The sequence below is a fragment of the Podarcis melisellensis genome, assembly GCF_964234715.1.
Source record: "Podarcis melisellensis genome assembly, chromosome: 6".
Lineage (NCBI taxonomy): Eukaryota > Metazoa > Chordata > Lepidosauria > Squamata > Lacertidae > Podarcis > Podarcis melisellensis.
Genome location: NC_138538.1, coordinates 76571829 through 76595277, shown reverse-complemented (window position 1 = coordinate 76595277; position 23449 = coordinate 76571829). Strand labels below are relative to the sequence as shown.

The following is a 23449-nucleotide window of genomic DNA, read 5'->3' as shown; positions in this document are numbered from 1 at the left end:
TTGTTATCTAGTAGGGAGAGGCAGGAGCTGCTGGTGTTACAGGCTTCCTTTACCAGTTGAACCACTGAGGTCCAGCACCAAGGGTGTTTCCCTCACTGCAAGAAGTGAGGTTACAGGGAACCAGGCAGAGGGCCTTCTCGGTAGTGGCACCCGCCCTTTGGAACACCCTCCCTTCAGATGTCAAGGAAATCTGACTTTTAGAAGACATCTGAAGGCTGCCCTGTTTAGGGAAGTTTTTAATGTTTGATGTTTTATCATGTTTTTAATATTCTGTTGGGAGCTCCCCAGAGTGGCTGGGGAAACCCAGCTAGATGAATGGGGTATAAATAATAAATTATTATTATTATAACCACACATGTATCTATGGATGTGGCACTGGCAGTCCCATAGATTTTCAGACATTTTCTCTATATTGCGTCTAAGGAATGAACCACGTATTGTCTCGCCTTGTTTTATTAACAGACTACCTTGGGTAATCTAATTTGGTATGGCAATAAAAAAATTCATTTTATGTCATGTACCTAAAAGAAAAATACATACAAAAAGGTGGCTTTACTGAACTCATTACTTACCAAATCAAATGAGCACTCTTGCCTTATGTTTAATGTTCTCAGAATGTTTTGAAACAGTTCAGTCAACAGGTACTGCCATTTTAGAAAAACCTTTTAAGTCCACGGAAGAAGTTATGAAGCACATCACTCAAACTGAAACCTTGACCTTCTCTTTGTATTATAACGTTATACAATTGAGCCAGAAATGGAATGTTTTCTCCCCAGCTCAGATGATGAGCTTTAAAAGAAGTAGAGAATATATGGGCATAGGGCAGGAATAGCCAACAAATTGTCCTTCAGATGTTGGTGAACTGCAACCAGTGGTGGCTGGTACCTATTGAGACTGGTAGAGCCAAAAGCAGGAAGGCCAACAGTAGGTGGCACCAGAGCCAATGACTGGCAGAGCCAACTAATTCAAGTTTTGCCTCCAACCTTCTCCCTGCTGAATTCTAATAGGGGCAATTCTGAGATGAAAGAAGAGGAAGTTGACAGTGTTGTAAGTAAGCAGGCAAGCATGGTGGGTCTATCTAAGGGCAGACTGAGGTTGGTGGGGCAATGCTCTGTTTGCCCTAATGAACTAGCCTTCACTGGCTACAATTTCCATCGGCTTCAGCCATTGTGGCCAAAAGGACAGGGATAATGGAAGCAGGGCCGTCTTATCCATAGGCGCTAGAGGTGCGGGGCACCCGGGTGCCAGGCTCTCAGGGGCACCAGGCCGAGAGTCCGGGGCCTGAGAGTTGAGTCTGGGGAAGAGCCTGCCCATTGGTCGGAGCACCGCGATGGGGTCTTCTGCTGCAGGTGGCTCTGCACCGTGAGTTCAGGGGCGACCGAGCCAGTGAGATGCTGATGCAGCTGCCCAGCTCTGCTCTCCTGCGCACCTGGGACTGGGAAACCTGGGGGGGGGGGATCTTTGCACTCTGGTGCCACATATGCTTAAGGCAGCCCTGAATGGAAGAGGACCCTTCATTGGCCACCCTGGGGAAAGGATTCTGGACTAAATGGACCTTTGGGCTGATCCATCACTGCTCTCCGTATGTTCTGAGGTCATGTAGGAGGAATCCATGCCACAGCATTTTCCCAGCCCAGCCTTTATGTCAGGAATGAATGGAGAACCTGTGACCCTCCAGTTGTTGCTGGACTATATATCTCATAATCCGTGACCACTGACCATGCCGAGTGGGGCTAATAGGAGTTGACATCCATCAGCACCTGAAGTCCCACACATTTCCCATCCCTGCCCTATGCTGTGGTAGAAAAGAGCCACAGCTTGGTCTCTTACAGGCTGCTGAAATTAACTAGCAAGCATGAAGCCTCTACTCTTCTGTCACTAAAGGAACTCTTGCAAATGAGGGCACACAAATCTGCAGTTATAAGAAGGTAATTTTGCATTCCTATCCACAGTGCGGTCTCCATGAAAAAAAAGAAAGAGCTTTTCTTGATATCCATTGCATTAGCAGAACAGGATAATTCAAATAAGCTTCAAGCTATTTCTCATCATAAACAATAACAAGTTGAATTGCTTGTCAATATGCTATTTAGTATTTGGCCTATATGTTCTGCCATTCCTTCATATTTTATACTGAATTTTGGATGATAACATTGGCATTCAGCTTAGTATGATACTCAAAGCCTTCAACACTGCAAAAGCAGCATGCCTAAATGCATATTGTAGCATCCATCAATTAGCTTTGCCACTGAGCAGATGAAAACTGGCTTGGCTTAGAGCATTTGATGGATTTAGGAGCTCCAATATAAAGTGGATCCATACTTTTGTTAGATCTAATTTCCACAAAGGACATTTAGTAGGAGCAAAGGATCAAGAAGCCATTTGGATTTGTGGCTGTGCACATATGTTAAGCAGTCATTTTCACTCCTTTTTAATTAGTTCCCATGGAAGAAATGCTTAAGCAGCTCTGAATCTTCAAACTGCAGCTAATTCAAGGCAAAAACAAACAAACCCATCTTTGATTCTTCTGTTATTTATTTCATGAAAGCCACGGTCCATCAAGGTAAGCTGGGGCATGTAGAACTTCAAAGATGGCAATGACAAAAGCCCAGAAAATTTTGTTAAAATACCCAGCTTTACATGTTCCAAGGAAGTAGAGAGGGGACACAAAGTTGAGCAGAGGTGCTCAGCAACATTAGAATCATTGCAAGCAGAATGGAGGTAAGCACACATGCCACCTCAAGCATGCCACCTCACCTTGATCGTGGGCACACCCATACTTCCGCTGGTCCTGGACTTTCTAGGCATGGGTCTGAGCAGTTTTCCCCATGCACCACCACCCCTTTCAGCACAAAATTTCAACTTCCAGTACTACCTCAATACAGCTGCACGCTGCCATCACTGGGCTCCATTGAAAATGGCTTTTCCATGCAAACCAGGAAGTGACCTCTCCAGACAATGGAACAACTTCTTTTCTTACATCTGCAGCTGTGATCTCCTGGGTGGCACAGATGCCGTTGGCAGTCAAATGCACATGTGTACTCTGTCCATTTCCCTCCCTCTCACCCACCACTCTGCACAGTCCCGGACGTGGGCAACCCATGCTATGCCACCATCCAGAATTCTGTTTTTTCTGCAGCCTTGGGGAGTTGAAGTCCAAGGCATCTGGGGGACATCAAGTAGAGGAAGGCTGTGCTAGAGGCAAGATGAATGGCTGTCAGCACAACCCTACACGTCTCATTAGGTTTAAGGGGACTTGCTTCCAGGAAAACAAGTCTGGGATTTGAATCTGAGTATTGAGCATACCTGGATCCTGCGATGTCTAGTCTTTGTTGCCTCTCTCAGCTTCACTGAGCTTTCCTTCCTTCAGCATCTATTGTGACTGCAGGCATAGATCATCATCACTGAGTGTCAGGTTATGGAAGCTGTTCTGTCTTAATGCTGCTGCGGTTGCCGTTGAAACCCTTGGCTCAGAGCCTGACCTTACCAGAAGCAGCAGCTGCTGCGTCTTAAGCTTCAGTGCATTAACCAAAGAGATGTTAACATCTACACAACAAACTCAGAAACAGCCAAGGCTGGAAGCAGTGAAGTCAGATTTTTGCTGGCAGCGGGTGGCTCCAAGAACCGATGAGGTAAGGGAAGTCAATATCTTGCAAGGCTCCTGGCAGCAGTCAGCCATATGTGCCACAAGCCCCCTATTGGTTAGATTATTGGACACAGGATTGGGAATGATGGGCTCAATTTCCAATTTATTCATCATATTGTTAAGTATCCATGCGAAAATCATTGCTAGCTACTGTCAGTTCTCCATCTGGAAAATGGTGATTATGACCTACCTCATAGGACTCTTTTCTGAGAACAAATGGCACTGCAGAAAACGGGGGGGGGGGGGACTTTGTAAACTAAAAAAAGAAGAAGTAACATTGAAGTTGTTCATAAATCCTAGGAATATGTCCTCTTCAGTTATGAAAGCACTCAACATTTCATGTAATTAGAAGCTTTGCACTATTATTTTCCATAATAAATCAGAGGATTCTCTTTTATCTTTTTGATGGCTGTGGCCCACTGAGTTGGCAATTGTAAGTTGTGATTGTGCAATGAAACTATTTTGGAACTGGTAATTGCTAATTGAACACCATCCAGCCCTAGAAATAGATAACTCTCCAACATATCAGTTTGTACCAGTTCCCATACCTCTGGCACACACGCAACGGTCATTCTGTTTCAGTCACGAAAACCGGAATGTTGTAAATGTGAACATGGTGCTGATAGTGAGTTCTTCTGTGTTTAAAAAATAGAATAGTAGATCTGCATAAATAAGTATGTATCAAAAATACAAAAAGACATTATATCATCAACAAAATAATCTACAGCTCATCTTCTTACATTGAACTATTTTTAAAAATAATAATCCAGATTTCAGTTGCTATTGAATTGCATATTGCAAAATGCAAGGTTTCTGCTACATTTAAATAGCTTGACAAAAAGGATCTACCAATCAAAGTTTTCTGCTTATGAAATTTAGCAGGAACACACCAGTCCACAGCATCTTCCATGGCAGTAAAGCCTCACTCCAAAACAGTGCATGTGACAGCCTAGGAAGAGGGAGATGGAGGCCTTTATGAGAGAAACTTGGCTATTCAGAAAGGCTTACTCCCATGTGATACAGAGTGACTTGCACCTGCCTTGCTAGATTTCCAGAAGAGAAATGAACAAGAAGGTACCACTGATCTCTTCCACCATTGATTCATCTGGTCATCAGCTGCTGCAGCACTTTTTGCAAATAAACCATTTGTCATTTGTTCCAGCAGCTGCTGCTCCCTAATTGGTTGCTGCCCAAGCAAACTACCTGTATCCACTTTGCAAAGATAGCTGCACTGGTGGAGCAGGAGGACCAAACAGAGAATCTCCTTCTTTGAGACCACGCAATGCAGTGAAGGTAAATAAGTAAAGCTGGGATCCTATACATGGTTTGATGGGAACAAATCTCATTGACTAGGGAATGGGTGGGTCCAGTGGTGTAGCATGGGTTGCTCACACCCGAGGCCATGTGTAGAGGGTGGGAAAGAAATGGATGGAGTATGTGTACATTTTGTCTGGAGATGTTACTTATTGGTTCGCATGAAGAAGTAGTTTTCAACAGAGCCCAGCAACAGGAGTACAGTGGTACCTCCGGTTGCGAACAGGATCCGTTCCGGAGCTCTGGTTGCATCCCGAGGAATTCGCAACCAGAGGTGCCATTTCTGTGCATGCGCACAGTGCATAGAGTGCTTCTGCGCATGCACGTGTGACGAAACCCGGGAAAATACTTTCAGGTTTGCCACGTACATATCCAGAAAGATACGTAACCGGACGTGAACGCAAGGTACAGAGGTACCACTGTATGCATCTGTATTAAGGCAGCAGCAGATGTTGAAATTTTGTGCCCCCTAACAATTTTGAGAACGGGGTAATCACCCCTGTGAGCCCCCTCCCTACACCACTGGGTGGATCACTGTATTAAGGCCCTATATGCACTATGAATTTTAAGCAATATCATATCACTTTGAGAGTCATGGCTTCCTCCAAAAAATTCTGAGGACTATAGTTTGTTAAGGGTGCTGAGAATTGTTAGAAGTCTCAGAAGTAAGACCCATTGAGTCTAGAGTGGCTTGCTTCCCATAAGTTGGCATAGGATTTGAGCCTCAAACATCTTTCTCCCATTTTCATGATTTCTTAAATGTACAGTGGTACCTCGGGTTAAGAACTTAATTCGTTCTTGAGGTCCATTCTTAACCTGAAACTGTTCTTAACCTGAGGTAACACTTTAGTTAATGGGGTCTCCCACTCCCGCCGCTGTGTGATTTCTTTTCTCATCCTGAAGCAAAGTTCTTAATCCGAGGTAATATTTCCGGGTTAGTAACCTGAAGTGTATGTAACCCGAGGTATCACTGTAGATTTTGTTTTTCCTAAGTACGTTTTATTTTGATTTAACCATTTCTTAGTTGTGTTATTTGATTATTCTCCAGCCTTGACATGTCCCCAAATTTTGTTCTGCTCTGGTCTACACAAAGCAACCTAAAGGAAAAGAAGCTCTCATGCAGCTTTATAAAAACTAAATAGATAGCACATCATGCTGAAATTGTCTTTGAAATGAGTTATAGAGTGTAAATGTGCCTGTGGGACTGGCCAATACATGTTGGGAAGCACATAACATATATTTACACTGACTTTTATCGAAAGAATACACTACTGGAAAAAATTCAAAGAAAGCTCCTGAAATGCACTGTTTCAAAAATGCATCATGAAAAATATCATGCTTACCAAGGAGGAGACCTTCAAGTCCCTTTAGGATATTTAAGCTACAATATTTGAAGAACTTGGTGGCTGAAACAGAGAACCATAAGTCAGAAAACAATTATATTTGACCCTAGCGACACCCTTTTTGTGAGTTGTTATGGAGCAACTGAGAAATTTCATTGCCCTTTGGGAGGATCAATATCTATAAAACAGACACGGTTAAGAGAGACAACAAAAATAGTATACAATTTGTTTCTTTTTATAAAGAATGTGCTTTCCCCTTCCCCCTCCACCCCCACTGAAAGCTTTGGCACTGCACACAAACAGTTTGGGTTTGGTACTTTTCATAGTTCTCTTTATATAGGCAGCTTTTGGCTTTGCATGTGGCTGTCAAGATGCGGCAGAGAGTGAGTGGCAGAAAGAGAGGGAGACCATTTTGGGTTCTGGCCCCGCCCCCACTGCCAGCATGCAACCCCTGACAGATTAACACTGAGGGAATATGCCCCTCCCCAGAGGGGAAACATGCTTCTTCACTGCTGAGGGAGAAGGGACTATATATTATTGTGCTTAAGGGCCAGATCATACCTCAAAATGAATAGTATTGGATATTTCACCAGTATTTGTTGATACATGACTGGTACAAAACCAAAAGCTTACTAAAGAGAAAAGAATGTTTTAGTAGGTTTGATGCTTTAATTTGCTGGCAGCCACTGAGAGTGACCAGGGCAACCTGGTCAGATGGGCAGTATATTATTATTATTATTATTATTATTATTATTATTATTATTATTATTATTTAAGAAAGCCCAACAGAGACTCCATCTCCTCAGAGTATTGCGAAAGAACGATGTCAATCAACATTTGATGATCTCCTTCTACTGGTCCACAATAGAAAGTGTCCTTTCATACTGCATCATGGTGTGGTATGCTGGTTTGACATCAACTGATAGGAAGTGCCTACAGAGGGTGATGAATTCAGCACAAGATATTATGGGCTGTCCCGTGAATCCGCTGGATGCCTTTGCGGAAGAACGTTGCCTCAGGAGAGTGAGGAAAATTCTCAGGGATGAGTCACACCCTGGCCGGCACTTTCTTGATCTCCTGCCCTCAGGCAGACGATATAGAAGCATGATTAGTCACACCAACAGGGTAAAGAAGAGCTTCTATCCGTGGGCTGTTAGGCTGCTGAATGAAAAGATAACAATATGGTAACTGACTTTCAGGTTTGGTGTGTGTGTGTCAGTAAACAAGGGGAATTAAGACTATGAGAGCTGAGTGGGGAGTACTCATGTAATCTCACTGTATACAAGTTGTACAAGTGACAATAAAGTATTTCAATTTCAGTTGTACAAGTGACAATAAAGTATTTCAATTTCAGTTTCCATTTCAATTATTATTATTAATCAAGTGACCTCTTTCCAAGTCTGTAAAAAGAAGATCCCCCCTTCCCCCATCTCTGCGGTAGAAGGGGTATCTTAATACTTGGTTTAAGTCCCCATTCATTCTTGGCTGTTAACAGCATTGGATATTTTGGTACAAAATGAAAAGATTATTAAAAAGAAAAGAAAGCTTCAGTCGAGTGACCTCTTCCCAAGTCTGTCACTAACCTCATTAAGCTACTTGAAAATACAACAGTGACTCTCAACCTCATTCGTTCCCTGCAGGCTTTGAAACATATTGAAGGGAAAATAGTGAAGAACAGCGACTCTGCAGCTCTCAGACAGCAAGCTAATAACAGGTTACTCGTCTGAGGTCAGAGGTACCCAAGCCATCAAAATGCAAGGTAAGTCGAGCAAAGTAGCCCTTCGGAGAAAATTCTATGTGATCTGAGGAGGTGGGACGGATGCCCAGTAAAATGTCAGCTTATGGCCTTTTGCCTCGTGTTCCAGAGGCTCTCTGCCTCCCCCACCATTGAGTGCCATGACAGCTCACCCCTACAGATGAGGAAATATGGTGGAAGTCAGCTTTGAGTCAGTAACACGTTCAAGGAAATGGCCGGGCAGCCACCTTTGTGTTAGAGCAGGCGCAGGTAGGTAATATTAAGAAAAGCCCAAAAGCAAAAGCTCCGAAAAGATGGTATGGAATGCAGTACATTATAATGGTGCCCTTTCGACCTGTTCGCCATAAGTGCTCATCTATAATGCACACTACGAAATGCCCTCATGCTTGACATGCCATCTTCTGCTTCTCTCTCCAAGGAGATGTCTTCGATGGTAATTCAACTGTGTCAAAAGCCAGCTTTTAGCCACAGGAATACAAACAGTTTCATATACACTCCTTTTTTAAAAAAAGAACTGGCATAATTGGCAGAATATGGGCTGTAAAAAACACATTCATACTGTAAACTTAAGCCAGTCTTCTGGTGTCCTGCAAATGTCTTGGACTGCAATTCCTCTCAGGCCTAGCCAGCATGGGAGCTGAGGTCCAACACATCTAGAGGGCACGAGGTTAGCAAAGGCTGATTAGAGTCCCTGTTAAGTGCAGTGAGATTGACTTCTGAGGAGGCCTGCAGAGAACCCAGCGGCTTATCTGTTTACACTGTCTCTTTGCAGCAATAAGTATTTTAGTCATCATTGATACAATTGAGTCAAAAGTGGGTGGAGCACAGAGACGCTGAGTTGCACCCAACATGGGGGGGGCGTCGTCATATGTGTGTGATGTCACATGTGTATGACATCACATACACACGGCACTGGCACACTGGGCTCCTCAAAGGGTTGTGCCACAGTGCTAGACCTCTGGCACAACCCTGTTTATGAGCCCAGAGGACCTTCTTGTCTTGCACTGGCAAGTCTGGGTTCATCAGAAGGTTGCACAAGAGTGCTGGACCTTCAGTGCTCTGGTGTGACCTCTGAGCGTCATGATTTTCTATGTTTGGCTGGCTTGGTCTGGATTTTGCTGGCACAGTCAGTCAACTCAGGCAACTTTTCCTCCTTCCAGGGAAAAAAACACGAATGAATAACATTAAACCCCATTGATTGATGATCTTCTAAAATTAAATGTAGTATGTTCCCCTACTTTAACATAATTCATTGCGTATGGAAAAATCATCTCTGCCCTGATGACCGGTACAATTATATGCTTCATTAAAGTGCCATGTATGTCCTTAAGCACCCACACTGATTGATCGTGGCAGCAGTAAAGAGCTCATAAACCTTTGTGAGTGTATAGATGCTCTTGGATAAAACCTGGGCACAGTGCGTTGCGGGGGTGGGGGCTTCTCGTCTTCCCACCCATGTTGGAAATAAGCAGTTTTACCATGTCCACATGCATACTTTCAGAACATTTTGCTTTCCAGTCTTCACACCGGCAGGAAAGGAAAGGACTTTGCCAATGTCTATAAACATACCACGCTGTTTCTAAGCAAAGCTTTCTTGCGCTTGCACTAGTAAGTATTGCAACAATTTCCTGCAAGTGAGAAGAGAAGACATGAGCTACGGACCTATACAATGGGATCTGTGCAATTCTTTTGAAGCTTATGAAATGCTGGGGATTATGCCAAACTTTTCCAGTTGGGAGAACAGATTGGCAGTGGTCTTCTGTGGCTTCGATTTTTGTTGGGCAGCCAGAAAACTACTGTCTGGCCTGGTTCCAGCTTCTTAATGATTCCACACATGCAGTCATTCCTGGCCAATGAACCTTTGATCTACCTCTATGGTAGATCAGTGTTATTATTCCCATTATTGCAGATGGGAGCTGAAGCTGAGAGGGATTTGCTTACTAGCTAGTTGCTAGGTGCTAGTGAGCTCCTGAAATTGTTTGAAGGGAGCCAGTGTGGTGTAGTGGTTAAGAGCGGTAGACTCGTAATCTGGGGAACCAGGTTCATGTCTCCGCTCCTCCACATGCAGCTGCTGGGTGCAGTGGCGTAGCATGGGGGTGCAGGGGGGCCGGCCGCACCGGGCGCAACATCTGGGGGGGTTAGGGGGCGCAAATCCACAGGTTAGGGGGCGCAAATCCACGGGTTAGGGGGTGCAAATTAGTTGCCTTGCCCCGGGTGCTGACAACCCATGCTACGCCACTGGCTGGGTGACCTTGGGCCAGTCACACTTCTTTGAAGTCTCTCAGCCCCACTCACCTCACAGAGTGTTTGTTGATCAAATCCAAACTACTACTACTACTACTACTCTTCTTCTTCTTCTTCTTCTTCTTCTTCTTCTTCTTCTTCTTCTTCTTCTTCTTCTTCTTCTTCTTCTTGCTTTGAATCAAAGGCTTCCTGAGTCACAGCTCAGTCTCTTAGTTCCTCCTAGATATGAGTACTCAGATGGTTTTGATATGGTCAAATGCTGCTCATTTTGCTCTTTTGACTAACACAGAAAGAGCTGGATACATCCACATTTGCAGAGCATCTGGGCACTACATGCCTCTTTACAAAAAGCTAGCACAAAACTGGCTACTTTTTAAAAAGTGAAGTGGTGTCTATGAATGAAATAGCTAGTTCACTGTAATGAGACGCGATCACACAGTTCCCTTTCATCGCACTTCCTGTTTGCTTAACTTGTGTGCTTGCCTGTAGGACCTCGTGCTTAGGCACACACTGAGGGTATTTCATAAGATAGCTGATGTCAGAGAGGAAGTAATCTGCCATCTCTCCCACCACCACCAGGAAAAATAAATAAAGAAGGAGCCAGAGAGGCAGGTGGTATAGAGAAACAAATCCGAGCCAGTGCAATTACTGCAGGACTGAGCTTGCCTTAGGAATGTCGGCTCCGAAGCAGCTATCTGCAAAACAGATTCTAATTTAAATCCTAGTGGGAAACTGAGAAATAGAAATGGTTATCACTGACGCTCTGTCAGAGGATGTCATTTCCACAGGAATTGGGCAGTTGCAGAATTAAGGAGATCACTTGCTTTGAGAATATAAAGTATTTGTATATGCCTGATGCCGCAGGACTGGAGCTCCAAACCCTTCTATAGCCCCATTCCACAAAATGGGAATTTCCTTGGCACAAAACATCAAAATCTTGGCACTGTATGCTTCCTGGCACATTGCTCCTCCATTGTAATCAGAGGTGCAAAGCTTCTGAGAACTGGTTGCTGAAAATGGACGCGGGTGGCACTGTGGGTTAAACCACAGAGCCTAGGACTTGCTGATCAGAAGGTTGGCAGTTAGAATCCCCACGACGGGGTGAGCTCCCGTTGCTCGGTCCCAGCTCCTGCCAACCTAGCAGTTCGAAAGCACGTCAAAGTGCAAGTAGATAAATAGGTACCGCTCCTGCGGGAAGGTAAACGGCGTTTCCATGCACTGCTCTGGTTCGCCAGAAGCGGATTAGTCATGCTGGCCACATGACCTGGAAGCTGTACACCGGCTCCCTCGGCCAATAAAGCGAGATGAGCGCCGCAACCCCAGAGTTGGTCACGACTGGACCTAATGGTCAGGGGTCCCTTTACCTTTACCTTAAGAGTGCTCCTGTGCTCAAATCCTTCTTATAGGTTTCCCAATGGCATCTGGTGGGTCACTGTGGGAACAGGATGTGGGACTAGATGGGCCATTGGCCTGATCCAGCAGGCTCTTCTCATGGTGGCCTCTAACTCACATCTGTCCCAGCAAGCATGGCCGATGGGCAGGGATAATAGGAGCCTGTACTCCAAAACACTTGGAGGCAAACAAAGTGGAAAAGGCTGCAATAAAGCTATGATTGCCCATGGAATACCCACTCTTTGAAGGGGTATTCCAAGGGAGTGCAGTTGTTTTATTACTTCATTTGTTTCATTGTTATTGTTGTTGTTGTTGTTTTATTTGTAGCCTGCCCATCTGACTGGGTTCCCTAGACCAATTTGTTGGAATTGAATTTTTTTCATAACAAATCCTGTTAATTATCCTTATGCACATTGTTTTTTGTTTATGTTTACCATGGATTTCATCAGAGACCCAGCTGCTCTTCTGCTGCCTCTACCTTTTGTGTTTTCCATCCAATTTGGCATGACATATTCAGGCTCTGCCAAATTTCAGACAGATAGGGGGGAAAGCATTCTTGCTTTGTGGGCAATTAAAAGGCCTACGAACACAACCTGACTCCTATCTAATCTAACAGGGAGAAGGTGGGTTTGGTAGAAACAGTGTAGAACAGATTTAAAATACTTAAATGAACTGTCTGATGGCTGGGAAGATGGTGTGTGTTTTTGCTGCTGTTCTGCAGAATGGCAAAACACAGAGAAACCTGCATGTGTTCTGTTTCCGAAAAGAAAAGAGCAAGCACAGGCAAATGGCGACTCCCTGTCCTTCTCTTTCATGTTTCCACAAGCCCCGCCCCCAGGCCACTGTGATTGGAGGATTCTGCCTGGAAAGAAGACCTGTCAAAATTTTGGACACCTATGCTAGAATATGTTTAAGTTAAAAATTGGACCACTGACATTATCACTCACCTCCCACACATACCCCATCACTATATAACTTCAAGGTGACCATAAAGAGAATTGAACTCACATGCTTTTGAACCCCTGCATAGGTGGGACAAAAGTCATATGGTGGTATCTGTTCCATTGTGTCCCAGCACTGATAGATTCCCCCCTCGCACACAAAATCTCCCCCCAAATAAGGAGACTTGTGAGAGGCTATAGTGTGCCTCTCTAGAAGAGAAAGGGACATTGTTCAGAATGGATGCTGAAGAAGACCAGGAGGCAAGCATGTTGTGAAGAGGTGAAATAATTCTTCCTCAAACATGTTTTGCAGGATTGCCACAGGTGAAGGAAGACCAGGGCTGAGTCTTATGGGAACAGAAGTTTAGGGCTGCATACTGGGTGCCATTGCCCCTATGAATCATCAGATGAAAAGATACATTGTAGGCCAGCAGTGTGGAACATTTGGTCCTTCAGTCATTGCCCATCAACTCTAGCAAGCATGACCAATGGCCAGGGATTGTGATGCCTGAAGTTCAGCATCATCTGGAAAGCCAATGGTTCCTCACCTCTGCTATCTATAGGCAATTGTGCTTCTATCATAACACTTATTTGGGTGGGGTAACTGGAACTATTGATTGTTTCCAGCCTCTGATTGCACTCTGTACTTTTTGGAAGGCCTCCCTTTAAATCAAAACTCAATGCGAGTTTCTCTATATGAAATAAACAGTTCCATTCTGCTTCAGCGAAAATGAAATTCTTGTCTGCCGCCCCCATTGTTTCCCAGATCCTCGGAGGCCCATAAACATATTGGCACACTGCTCTGCCATTTCTAAAGCAAAAGCAATAGGACAGGAAGTTGAAATTTGCTTCTCCTTTGTTTTAGCTGTAAGAGAATACAGAGACACACCTGGGAACTGTGCATAATTTAAGGAAAAAAACAAAGCCTTACCATTCTCCTGTTGAAAGAATGTGTGTAATACCCAGTAGATTGGGCCATACCAAATAGAGAATAGATTCTGAGCTGTAATAGCGTTTCTAGAAATGATCAATAATAAGAAACTTTAACAAAAACAGCTCCACTTATTGCAATTGTCTCCCAAAAACGCTTACATTTCTAAAATGGGAGAAAGCCTTAAGGCCCATAAATCTTTCTTCTTCTTCTATGTTACTTTGGCTAAACTGCATAAGTGTAATAACAGCCTTGCTGCGACAGATGAAGGCCCATCTCATATGACATTAGACTGTCTCTAATGTCCAGCCAGATACTTCTGAAAAACCAGGAGGAGAATGTATCAGTGAGAGTCATCCTCTCTTGTGCTGATGGGAAAACTGTGGCCCTCTAGATATTGCATTACTAGAACTCCAAACATCCCTGAACCACTGGACACTGCCCCACCACCCTCAATCTGCCTCACTGGGCCTGCCTGTCAGTTTCCTCCTCCTTAGGGAGACGGATGGGGGCAGGTCTAGAATTACTTGATTCAGTCTCCACCTATCATTGGCCCAGGCTCAGGTACCACTGGTTATTGGTCTCCTTGCCTTCAGTCCTACCAACCCCAATGGGCACCAGCCACCAACGAGTCCAAGAACATATGGAAAACCATCACTGCCCGATTGCCCATTGCCTACATCTGAAACACAAAGGTATGCTATCTCCTTCACAAAGCCATCTAAACAAATGGACATCAGTTATAAACTTTGTGTTGTATATGTAAAAAAAACCACTCCACTTTCTTTTAACCAACAGATGGTGTTTGCTGGAAGACATTTTCCTACCCAAAGGCAAATTCAGTGTCTTCAAACAACCTGTGTCTGAGGAAAGTCACTTAGGTTTATTACTGTGGGTCAATTGTGTCTGAAAAAAACCATTGGAACTTCTTTTAATAATAAAAAACCCCTCAGTACTTTCTATTGAGTTAAAAAGTGTCCCAGCCACAGAAATCAGTTCAAAAATTTTGGGATATGTTTTATCCCAGCCTCTTTTTGGTGAAATGTGCTTCCCTATGGAATATTTGTTACATATTTTTGGTGGGGAGTTAACCCAAATAGCTACATTGATCAGGACAAAAATACTTCAAAACCAGATTCAGTTGGGATTTGAGGTATGTGCCTATGGGTATTTTTTTTGCCCGAGCCTTTTTCTTGTATATAGAAGGGGGCAACTCTGGGAAAAGTAAGTAGCTAGATTTTGGGGACATTGTTTACTAGTAACAATATCATGGAACAGAGTTTATCAGTGTGGTGTCCATGCCTGCTCATGTTACCACAGAGACCTTCTTTGGTGCTCGTAGGCTTCGTCTCCTCTTGCTGAGATTAAACTTGAGAGAAGCAATCAACAGAAGTGGTTGTTGTCTATGCCTGGCTGCGGCATCTGCATGTGTGTGTCACTCGTGACAGTTCCTCCAGTTTTCAAATGTGCCCATGGGGCCAAAAGGTTATAGACACCCTGTCCTAGAAGGATTATGTTGTAAGTTTCCTTGCAGTTAAATTCTGCAATGAAATGTCTGCCTGGGGTAGGATTTCATCTCAAGCCACTGTTAACTCTGTATGCAACTTTGAATTCTCTTCAGTGTGGATAAAAATCCCTTCACATACAAAAAGCCAGCCTGTTGGCAGGAAAGGCTAAAACAGAGCTCTTCTGCCCAACATCTTCTTGTCTTTGTAAAAGGGATTTCTTTTTTTTTTCAAGAGTATGCAGCTCAGACAAAGGTTTGCCCCTCAGCTGGAAGAGCTAAGCCTCTGCCTTAACTGTGCCTTAAAATTAGAAAATTAGATTTGAAATCACAGGTGACCTTATCCTCCTCCGTCCCCTTTTACATTCACATTGTTCTCCTTAAGGGGATTGTGGGCTTGAGACTCCCCCCCCCCCTCTTCAGCTCCAGGCATTGCACCGCATGCTCGAGAGGCAGAATAAAATGCAAACTCAGAGGCAGCTCGGACCTTAAGGCCAAGGTCAATAACAATTCACTAGCAAGTTACATTAAATTCCTAATACACATTCGCTGTTGTCATTTCAGCACATTTTTGATGATGATGTGGAACTGCCTGCTATGAATGTCATTTCTGCTTGTTATCTAATGGCTTGCCTGTCTCTATTTATAGCCCATCAGATCTCGGGGCTTAACGCAGTCTGAAATGAAACCATCTTAATTTAAAAGAAGCATTGTTCTTGCCTTACCTAATAGCTTCAGGCGTTGAGGAGGGAATGCCTACATGATTAAAACGGATTAGAAACACTCTTGCTTAACACATAACTCGCCAGCGGTATCCTTTTGCCAAGGTAGGATGATGTCACAAGCCCAACGGGGGATGTAAGGCTGCTTGATCTCCTAATCAAAGTGGCCTTGTAGTACATATGCCTTGTCTCCTCCTCCACTCCTGTATGCAAATTCTATGCCCCTTTCCATTTCTCACAGCTAACCATGACCGGTTGTGTATCTGCGCTAGCATTTTAGATGGCCAGGGTTAATGACAAATGATGGTTCTCAAACACAGGAAGAAGAAGAAGAAGAAGAAGAAGAAGAAGAAGAAGAAGAAGAAGAAGAAGAAGAAGAAGAAGAAGAAGGCTTGTCAAGTGTGGTTTTAGCTAAAGTACTGTACAGAGAGCTGGACCATAAAGAAGGCTCATCGCCGAAGAATTGATGCTTTTGAATTATGGTGCTGGAGGAGACTCTTGAGAGTCCCATGGACTGCAAGAAGATCAAACCTCTCCATTCTGAAGGAAATCAGCCCTGAGTGCTCACTGGAAGGACAAATCCTGAAGCTGAGGCTCCACTACTTTGGCCACCTCATGAGAAGAGAAGACTCCCTGGAAAAGACCGTGGTGTTGGGAAAGATGGAGGGCACAAGGAGAAGGGGATGACAGAGGATGAGATGGTTGGACAGTGTTCTTGAAGCTACCAGCATGAATTTGACCAAACTGCGGAAGGCAGTGGAAGACAGGAGTGCCTCGCATGCTCTGGTCCATGGGGTCACGAAGAGTCAGACACGACTAAATGACTAAACAACAACAACACTGTGCAGCTATGACACGAAGCATGGTTATCACCAAAAAGGAGAGGAGGAACAAAAGGACAAAGGAAAGAAAAAGAGGACTTTGAAAGAGGACTGGATGAATTCATGGATTACTAGCCACAATGGCTATGCGCTACCACCACTGCTGGAGGCCCTTTACTTCTGAATGCCAGTTGTTGTTCTCCTCAAGTCCTTCTTGTGTGCTTCTCATAGTCATCCTGTAAGAAATTGTGAAAACAGCATGCTGGACTTGATGGACTTGTCTACCTTCATATGGACAAATCCTGGTTTCAAAGCCTATTAGACTTTGTAGTGTGGGGTGGAGAGACCTGTTTCCTTTACCTAGCCAATTTGGAATGCAGAGCAAGAGGTGTTGCCTACTGGGCTGCTGACTGGCAACAAGCTACAAAGACCACAACTTGCTTTGAGGTGAAAAGGGGGAAGCTGCCTCCCAGGGTGGTGGAGAGGCAGCTTGTCTGGTCTTCACTACTTTCCTGATGGTGGGAGATGTCTGGTGAGACACAATTCAGTTAGAAATTCACAAAACTGAGCCAGGAGTTTGAGCAGAAACTTTGACCATGAAATGGCCAGACTTTATCACAAAGTGCTGGATGTGTCATAGCTGCTTCTCTTTTTCACCTGGCAAACGAGGCGTGCTTAGAAACACGGTCTCCAGCTTGGGGGAAAACGCAGAATAAGGCAAAAGCTAGCTGCTTTGTTTGTTTGCCTAGCAAACAACCACAGTCATTCTGAATTTCCATTCCAGTGCTCCTTCTGCATAGAAGTGTTAAGAGCAAGATATTTTGCAATCTCCTCCACCACAGGAAGCCCTATAAACACATGTATTTTCATTGAAGAATAGTTCCTGTGCATCTTGCCTCAGAATCCTGGTTCTACAAGGGCTAGAGACTTTTAGAAATGAAGGCAGGAATTTCGGGTCAGGCAATGCAGCAAAAGGGCACTGGATGGGATGGCTTAAATTTGGGCAAAACCTGTTCCACCCCATAGGTGATGCATGTATCAAATGAGTTCACCATCTGCTAGCCACTCCCCCAGCCTTCCAGATTGCAGTGGGGAGTATTTCTGTTGTTCCAACGAGATACACTGGAGTCTTATATTTTGCAAATTTTTGTAAACGCCAACAATCACTCCCATCTGTCAGGCTGGCAGTGCAAGTTGCTTGGATTTACTCTTTGAGAGCAACACAAAACAAGAAGAAACTTTGGGCTTTTTTTCTTTTTAGGAATGAAATGGCTGAAAAAATAATTCCATAAAAACCTGTGACAACAGGGGAGAAATCAACCTCAGACGAACAAATTCAGCAGATCCTGGCAGCTATCACACACTCCCTCCATTGCTTAACCGGGGAATAAATACAGAGAGCAGATAATATCCTTTCTTAGTATTCCTCAGCATCCCAATTAGGTGTGATGCAGAATCCCAGACAAGGGAGCCTTCACAGGCTTTCAAGATTCCAGGTTTTGTTTCTGCAGGAGTTCCCTAAAATGCAAGACTCCTGTAGAAATCAGCATCTGTTAAGCACAGATGGAAGAGTACTGTGATATCCCCCAAGTCCTGATTATTGTTTCAACAACAGCAACAGCCTGCTGAAGAATTATTTCCATTGACTTGTGTGGGTATGAGTCCTGTGAGTAAAATATGCAGCTCGAATGTAATATATGTGGATTGGATCTCAGTCTGACTCTCAAAACGCAGTTTTTAAAGTAAAAGAATCTAACGGCTACCAAAGAGGCAGTAGAGTAGGCATCTTTAGCACAGTAATTACAGAGGCTCTTTGGTAAAATAACTTCCTGATTTTTCCATAATGCTGAAACAACCAAGGATAGATATATATTCTGAAAATGAGTGTTGTTGTTAGAATTCAGTATAGAGCTGATTGGGGCATCTGTTTTTTTACTGGTCTTTTTATTTATTGGTTCATTATATTATTTTTAGGCTGTCATCCCAAGGCAGATGACAATACTTTTTTTTATAAAAAAAAAAAGTATCATAAAGGAGACAGAATAAAAACAACTGTTTCAAAACACAACAAACTGACATCTTTTCTTTATACCTCAGCTACAAGATTCAAACTAACGTCAAAAGCAGCGTCATAAAACCATCAAGAAAAAGGAAATAAGAATGAATGAGGTTTTAAAGTTCCCCTCTTTAAAAAACCAAACCCTCAGATTGAAGGGCCAATCATGTTTTTCTGGCTAAAGAATTCCACAGATGCAGAGCCACCACATTTTCTCTGAATGTGGCTGGTGCCATAAAACCACACCAGGACCCCCTGTTTCTTCCCAACTGTATGCAAACACTTCCCCACATGCATCTTTGAAACTACATTTGGCATTTGCTACCCATTCCAAAAGGGGCGCGGGTGGCGCTGTGGGTTAAAGCCTCAGCGCCTAGGACTTGCCGATCGAAAGGTCGGCGGTTCGAATCCCTGCGGCGGGGTGCGCTCCCGCTGCTCGGTCCCAGCGCCTGCCAACCTAGCAGTTCGAAAGCACCTCCGGGTGCAAGTAGATAAATAGCGACCGCTTACCAGCGGGAAGGTAAACGGCGTTTCCGTGTGCGGCTCTGGCTCACCAGAGCAGCGATGTCACGCTGGCCACGTGACCCGGAAGTGTCTCCGGACAGCGCTGGCCCCTGGCCTCTTAAGTGAGATGGGCACACAACCCCAGAGTCTGTCAAGACTGGCCCGTACGGGCAGGGGTACCTTTACCTTTACCTTTACCCATTCCAAAACTCTCTCTTCAAAACCCCGCCTGCTCAAAGGAATGCAACCAGACAGGCCCATCAGAAGGAGCCCGGAATGTCAGGCTTCTGACAAATAAACCAAAATGGATATACATATTTTTAAGGTGGGGATTCTCAAACAGGCCTTTTCATGTGATAAATCTACTTGATCCATGATACATCAAAGCAGCTCTCAGCCTCACTTTTCTCTCTGTCTACAATGCGAGGTTTATGCTAGATGCCATCTGTTGTTCTGGCATACGTATAGAGTAACTGGGGAAGGATAATAAACTTTTGCAAAAGTATCAATATTCTGTAGCAGCATGGAATATCTTTTAATCAGAAACAGAGATTATCACAATAGGTCTCGTCTGGTCACTCCACCAGAGCATCTCTTTGCACACAGGGGAAGTCCCTAACTCACCAAGGCTTTGAGACCCATTGAGTACCCTCACCTGGTTTAGTCGGCCAGCTGAAACCATCCCCAAGGTGTGGCTGCTGTCTCATACTGACAGCTGCTGGACCAAAGGTGGACAAGCTACCCCAGAAGGAGCAGGGCTGTGTTCCACACCTCTCCTCTAACACCCCCTACACCCCAATAACAACAAAACAAAATTAATAAAACCGTGGAATTATATACATTGTATTTCTTGAAATGGGTTTGTTGTGTTGCACATTTAATATATTTTAACTGTGCAAACTTTAATCTGTGCTTGAATCCCTCCCATTAAATATCATACCCTCCAACATTTCTCCAATGAAAATAGGGATATCCTACATTTCCCTCCAACACTTCTCCAAGGAAAATAGGGGCATCCTAAGGAAAAATGGGACATTCTAGGATCAATTCAGAAACCTGGACGACTTCTGTGAATTCACGACTGTCCCTGAAAAATAGGGACACTTGGAGGGTCTGAAATAATGACAATCTAGAGGTGCATCTACACTCACTAATTTATAGGGTTAACTTCACCCTAGCAGCTGGAGTTTATGAAGAAGCTCTTCAAGTAGTGCTTATTATATGCAAAATACAAATTGAACGAAAGCTGCCTTTTTCAGGGTAATTATCAGCTAATTCTCACCATCCAGACACAAGGAGCTGCCTCAATTGCACATTGTTTTCCCATTCCATGGGTGCATGTGGGTTAGAAACCATTTTCCACATCTACAATTCTCACTGCGGTAGCAGGAAGTTATGGACTCTGTAAAAATGTAATAAGAATTGAATACTTTTTAAAAGCACCTGTTAAGACTACTACAACAAAATCTTAGCTCTTGTGGTATTTTAAGCCAATACAGACTCTCCATCTGAACAGCTTTCCCTATTGTATCCTTATAATTGTTTCTGAACGACACTGGAAAATGAAGGCCTGTATAATAAACTGTTAGGAATGTATGAACTGTGAGCTTTCTCTTTGTAAAGTCAAAGTTCTCCTGTGATAACCCGATTTCTCTCTGAAGAACTCAGTTCTGCAATCTGTGTGGTAAAAGGTAAAGGTCAAGGATGGTTAAGTCCAATCAAAGGTGACTATGGGGTGTGGTGCTCATCTCGCTTTCAGGCCGAAGGTGCTGGCGTTTGTCCACAGACAGCTTTCCGCTTCTGGTACAACGGGACACCGTGATGGAAACCAAAGCACACGGAAACATCATTTACCTTCCTGCTGCAGTGGTACCTATTTATCTACTTGCACTGGTATACTTTTGTACTGCAGCTTAGTAGATAAATACATTTGCTCACTGGACTAAGAAATATGTTTACCAACGGCTGCTTGACTGAGACTGCAGTCCTCTACTCACTTACCTGGAAGATAGTCCCATTGAACTCAGTGGGGTGCACTTCTAATAGACAAGTGATTGGTTTGTTAGTGTGCTACTGCTAATCACAGGGAAGATTAAGAAGCAATGCAAGGCATAATGGACTGTGCAGAACTGGCAAAATTAACAGCAAAATGAAGAGAATCCAACGATGGGTGTTTTATGGCAGAATGGATGCCTTTTTCGGACTATTTAAAGAAATATTGTAGTATGATGAACTTGTGAGCAGGTTTTGAGCTATGAGCAACAAACAGAGATGATTAGATTATAATAATGTGGTTATGATTTAATATATAGAAGATAGAGTCCAGCAGAAGAGGAGGAACAAGAACTCCATGGAAAATAGGGTGGGAACTTGACAAAAATAAGAGAAAAGATGAAATTGTGTTTTGATGGTATATGTTTAAAAATGTTGAAACTTAATAAAATATACTTGAAAGAAAAGAAGCACTGAAACAGGGGCACCAGCTCCTGGGGACTGAGCCCTTTTGGGACCCCTGAATATTTGGGGGGTGGGAGCTGCCCCTCATGTCCAAAAAGTGTGGAGGCGAAGCATGGAGCCAAGCATGGCACAGCTCTAGTAGCTGGATCTTTCTTCTCCTCCTCTTCCTCCTCCTGCCGGTGGTGGCACCAGGAGGAGAAGGAGGAGCTGTCACCCATTGAAGCCGTGTGGCCACCACTTTCAGCTCTGCCCCTGGTTTCTCCCACTGTCCTGGTGTCACATGTGACATCACACACACAACGTTGTCCCCTATCGCCCTGGCAAGCTGGCGCCTCTGCACTGAAACATCTGACACCCAGAAAGATACTGACAACACAATCTTATGATGTATATTTACTAGGTCCCATCAGGCTTACTGCCAAGAAAGTGTTCACACAATTGCACCTTTACTACTGTAAACTCTTTCCCAATAGTATCTTTGCAGGCATATGGATTAGAAGCCCATTTTCACAGTGGCTGCTTTTGCTATTTTGTCATTTTTTTAAAAAAGTGTCTTCTTTTTATATCATTTACATTTTCTTCTGCTGTTTTACAAGTTTTATGTAGTCTGCCTTGGATTTTGGAAAGGTGGGATGAAATGTTTTGAACGAACTAACGAATGAATAATTCAGCTCGCCCTACTCAGATTCAATATGAATTAAACACTAGCTCTTAAAAGGTTCTGCACATGCTCAGACCTTGCTTTTTAACATTAGTAAAAAGCCAACCTTTGTTAGTCCAAGTCCCAGGCGCTAATTTCGGCTCAAACAGGGCTAGGCATTCATACCTAAGGGGGATTTTTAAGGCTCCAGGGACAGATGGGCAAGCATCAAAACATTTCTGAGACTTGAGAAAAATGAAACTGCATAGCCTCTGAATTTGTCTTACCAAGTTCTAAGAAGCTCCTCAATCAGAGCAGACAGCTGCATCTGTAAAAGGTTTCTGTCGGCTCTGCTAGAAATGTACCCCCACCCCACTGAAACTGTATTATGCATTTTCCTTCCAGGTCTGTAACTATCATCTCTGGGAATGCCGACATCAGGAAGTGATCTACAGTTTTGTTTTCCAGATATGCCACCAATGAAGGAACAGCTAATTTATCAATTGTAGCTCGCTCCTGGTAGCTTCGAATTCATCGCAACGCTGCCAGAGCATTTTATTTTCAAAGGCTTACTATCTGGTTGGAGTGAAGGTATCACCTTGCATAGACAAGGGTGAATGGGAGTCAGAAGGACTGCTTGGGTCATGTTCTGTTCCAATGCCAGATCCCAAAGTGGATGGCCTGGCAAGTTAAGAAAGAAGGGAAAGTTGGGGTAATGCTGTGTTTAGTAAATGAACAATTAAATGCTGAAGCAAACAGCATATAAGGATCAGGACAAATATATGCCACCCAGAAATATAACGCCCCATCAACAGCAGATCAAGAAATATTTTAGCACGGACAGGGATAGATAGATGGTAGATGATAGATGATAGATAGATAGATAGATGATAGATAGATAGATAGATGATAGATAGATAGATAGATAGATAGATAGATAGATAGATAGATGATAGATATAGATAGATAGATAGATTAGATAGATAGATAGATAGATAGATGATAGATAGATAGATATAGATAGATGATAGATAGATAGAGATAGATGATAGATAGATAGATGATAGATAGATAGATAGATGATAGATAGATGATAGATAGATAAATAGATAGAAGATAGATAGATAGATAGATAGATAGATAGATAGATAGATAGATAGATAGATAGATAGAGATAGAGT

General features: G+C 43.6%; 1 long non-coding RNA gene across 1 annotated transcript; it reads left to right on the top strand.

The window, feature by feature from the left end:
• Positions 1 to 4817: 4817 nt before the first annotated feature.
• Positions 4818 to 22997, top strand: LOC309372472. The gene is made up of 3 exons (XR_014169518.1): positions 4818 to 4936; positions 7941 to 8059; positions 22674 to 22997. It is a non-coding gene; the product is annotated as an uncharacterized lncRNA (long non-coding RNA).
• The last annotated feature ends 452 nt before the right edge of the window (positions 22998 to 23449 follow it).